The sequence below is a fragment of the Chiloscyllium plagiosum genome, unplaced genomic scaffold, assembly GCF_037043375.1.
Source record: "Chiloscyllium plagiosum isolate Xiang-an unplaced genomic scaffold, Cpla_swu_hap1 HiC_scaffold_51, whole genome shotgun sequence".
NCBI classification, from domain to species: Eukaryota; Metazoa; Chordata; class Chondrichthyes; order Orectolobiformes; family Hemiscylliidae; genus Chiloscyllium; species Chiloscyllium plagiosum.
This window is the reverse complement of record NW_028270189.1, coordinates 18026507-18031132: the sequence shown is the minus strand read 5'-3', so window position 1 is coordinate 18031132 and position 4626 is coordinate 18026507.

Genomic DNA, 4626 nt, shown 5'->3' with positions numbered 1-4626 from the left:
TGTGTTGATGGGAAGAGATTAAGGCAGAAGGGTTCTTCCTTCAGTAAATGGGGGATTCACTTACCTATGCTAATATAGACGGGAGGTAAGACAATCGGAGCCGGAGGCAGTTTAACAGGGTTTTGCCCAGGGCACTCAGTCTTGTCTGGAAAGGGCAAATTGTCTGGGGTTACCGGGCAATCCACATGTGTGGCTGCAAGAGGTTCTATTTTGGGATACTGTCAGCCTCCCCACTTTTGAGGTGTTTTGTCTCTAGTCTAAGAGTACAGACCTTCAGTTGATGAAATAAGGCCTTTGGCAAGGGACTGTTAAACCCTTGAGACCCCACGGTGTCCTGAAAGAGAAGCAAAAGGTATGGAACTGGTCCCTCTATGGTATTTTAACTTCCTCATTCTGAACAGGAATCTGTTGACCAGAATTGAATGCAATGATTGACTGTGACCTAACTAGAGCTTTGTCAAGGGTCAGCATCTTTTCCGTGAGTTTGTTATCATTCCCCCATTAATGAAGCCCAGCATCCCATTTGTTTTACTCAAAACACTTCATGTTTTACTCAAAACACTCAAAACACTTCTCTCTTTTAATGATTGGTACACATTGTCCCCCATTCTTGCTGTCCTGCTCTCTGTGTCTGTGACATTCAAATATATATTCCGTTTCAACGTTGCTTCTCTCAAAATGCATCCACTTACTGTGTATTCTAAAGAAGAGACATATTCCACTCAAAATATTATCTCTCGCTCCACACATTCTACACCCTGGAAAACAGAACAGTGCAGCATCTGAATAATTGGCCCAACATGTCTGTGCGGACCATGATGCCATCCCAAACTAATTCCACCTGCCTGGTCATGATCCATATACCTGCCAAACCCTACCAGTGTATGCGCCTGCCCAAATGCATCTTAAGCATTGTGATTGTTTCTGCTTTTACACCTCCCAGGAGAGTACATTCCAGTCATCTACCACCTTTTGCATAAGAAACTTGCCTGATATAACTCCCTTTAAACTTTCACACGTTGTTGGAAATGCTCAGCAGGTCTTGCAGCATCTGTGAAAATAAAAATCCGTTAATGTTTCGGGTCCTTCCTCAGAAACGTGAACTCTGATTTCTCTTTACAGATGCTTTCAGATTTGTTGAGCATTTCCAGAAGCTTCTGTTTTTTGTTTCTGATTTACAGCATCTGCTGTTCTCTCGGTTTTTAGTTTCTTTAAATTTCCCCCGTCCCCTGAAATCTATGGCCTCTAGAATTTGTCATTTCTAGAGGAAAAAAATGCAGATTATAGAAATAGAACATATAACAATACAGTGCACAACAGACCCTTCGGCCCTCAATGTTGCGCCGACCTGTGGAATTGTCTCAACTCGTCCCCCGACACTATCCCAAAATCATCCATGAGCTTATCTAAGGATTGTTTAAAACTCCCTAATGTGGCTGAGTTGACTACCTTAGCTGGTAGAGCATTCCACACACTTTCCACTCTCTCTGTGTAAAGAATTTGCCTCTGACATCTGTCTTAAATCTATCACCCCTCAATTTGTAGTTGTGCCCTCTCGTACAAGCTGTCGTCGTCATCCTCAGAAAAAGACTTTCAATGTCTACCATATCTAATCCTCTGATCATCGTGTATGTCTCTATCAAATCCCCCCTTAGCTGCCTTCTTTCCAATGAGAACAGATCCAAGTCTCTCAGCCTTTCCTCATAAGACCTTCCCTCCAGACCAGACACCATCCTGATAAATCTCCTCTACACCTTTTCCAATGCTTCCGCATCCTTTTTGTAATGGGGCGACCAGAACTGTACACAATATTAAAACTGTGGCCGCACCAGCATTTTGTATAGTTGCAGCATGATATTGCGGTTCCAGAACTCAATCCCTCTACAATGAAATCTAACACGCCGTATGCCGCCTTAACAGCACTATCCACCTGGGTGGCAACTTTCAGGGATCTATGTACATGGATCCCGACATCCCTCTGCACATCCATACTACCAAGAATCTTTTCATTGTCCCAGTGCTCTGCCTTCCTGTTATTCTTCCCAAAGTGCATCACCTCACATTTAGCTGCATTGAACTCCACTTGCACCTCTCAGCCCAATTCTGCAGTTTATCTAAATCCCCCTGCAACCTGTAACATTCTTCCAAACTGTCTACTACTCCACAGACTTTAGTGTCATCTGCAAATTTACTAATCCATCCACATATGCCTGCGTCTAAGTCACTTTTAAAAATGACAATCAGCAGTGGTCCCAAAACAGATCTTTGTAAAACACCACAAGTAATTTGGCTCCAGACTGAATATTTTCCATCAACCACCACTCGCTGCCTTCTCTCAGAAAGCCAGGTTTTAATCCAAACTGCTAAATCACCCTCAACTCCATGCCTCATGCATTTTCTCCATCAATCGACCATGTGGAACCTTATCAAAGGCTTTACTGAAGTCCATGTATACCACGTCAACTGCCCTAGTCTCATCTAAATGCTTGGTCACCTTCTCAAAAAACTCAATGAGGTTTGTGAGACACGACCTGCCCTTGACAAAACCATGTTGACTATCTGAAATCAAATTGTTGCTTGTTAGATGATTATAACTATTTTCTCTTATAATCCTTTCCAAAACCTTTCCTACAATGGAAGTAAGGCTCACTGGTCTATAATTACCTGGGTCATCTCTGCTGCCCTTCATGAACAAGGGCACAACATTTGCAATCCTCCAGTCCTCGGGTACTAAACCCATAGACAATGATGACTCAAATATCAAAGCCGAAGGCTCTGCTATCTCCTCCTTAGCTTCTCAGAGAATCCACGGATGAACCCCATCCGGCCTGGGTACATGTCTACTTTCACTCCTTCTAGAATTGATAACACCTGTGCGTAACTAACCTCAATCCTTTCTAGTCTAATATCTCGTACCACATTTTTGTCCTCTACAATATTCTCCTTTTCCTGTGTAAACACCGATGAGAAATGTTCATTTAGCACTTCTCCGATCTCTGCAGGGTCCACACTCAACTTCCCACTTGTGTCTTTGATTAGCCCTATTCCTACCCTAATCATCGTTTTATTCTTCACATACCTATAGAAAATTGCAGGCTTATCCTTTATTCTGTTTGCTAAAGACTGCTCGTGTCCTCCCTTTGCTTTTCTTAACTCTCTCTTTAAATCCTTCCTAGCTGATCTGTAACTCTCTATTGCTTCAACTGTACCATTTTGCCTCATCAACACATAAGCCTCTTTCTTCTTCTTAACAAGAGATGCAATTTCTGTAGTAAACCATGGTTTACAAACTCTGTCTGTGCCAGTTGGGTCACCCCACAGCCATTGATTTTCCAAAGACAATAATCCAAGTTTTTCCAACCTCTCCCAATCCAGGCAACATCCTGGCAAACCTGTTTCCACTTTCCCAAAAGCCTTCACATTCTACCTATAATGTGGTGATCAAAACGGCACACAATACCCCAAAGGTGGCCTGATTATAGTTTTATATTCACTCCCCTGACAGAAGAAGGCAAGCCTGCCATTCACCTCCTTCACCACTTTCAGGGACCTTTCAGCTTGCAACTGAAGATCCCTCTGTATATCAGTGCTGCTCAGGGCCCTTCCGTTTATTGTATACATTCCTCTTGCTATGTGTCTTCCAAAACCCATCACCTCACACCTGTCTGAGTTAAAATATATCTGCAATTTCTCCACAAAACTTTCTGACTCATCTCTTTCTTGCTGTATCCTTTGTCATCATTCTTCATGATTCACAACTTCAACAGTTTGTGCCATCTACAAACTTGCTAATTAAATCATTTGCATTTTCAAACTTTTCATTTATATACATTACAAACAACGGATGTCCCAGTTCTGATCCTTGTGGAACAGCATTAGCCATAGACTTCCAGCCAGCAACATGCCCCTGCACAACTGTTGCTGGGAGAAATATCAAAGAGGAGCCTTGAGTTCTGTGTTGAGCAGCATGACCAACGTTTATTCAGAGCTCCTTACTAATACATGATGGGAGACGTCCCTCTCTGGCTCCCCCAGATAAGTCCAGCATTTTGATGTGTTTACTTCATATGTTCCAGTAATATTTTCCCCCTGACCTGAACTCCAGGGTTTGGAATGTCAGCTCGGATATTTCCGTGTTCCCTTTCACAGTCTCAGATTCTCTCAGCTCATGCAGCTGCTTTGCCATTTCTTTCACAAATGGTTTAACCCTATCCTTGTCATTGCACATCTCCAGCCTCCCACTACCACATGTCTCTGGCCCTCTCACTACCATACCCTGTGGCATCTGCATAGTCCATCCAGTCACTAATTCAACGGGGGACAGCCCCGTCCCCTTTGCTGGGGTTGTCCTCAGTTTCATTAAGCTGGTGGGGAGTACCCTAACCCATCGCTGTCCTGTCTCTGAGAGAGCCTTAGTCAGACTAGCTTTCAGTGTCTGTGTCATTCTTTCTACTGTCCCAGAGCTCTGGGGGTGGTATGGGGGATGGGATTTCTGTTCAGTACCAAACAGGGCACATAGCTCTTTAGCTATGTTCCCTGTAACATTTGTCCCTTGGTCAGAATCTGCAGGGGAATGCTTCCACCCACTGAGTAAACCTATTTATTAAAACCCAGTAGGGCTTCCTT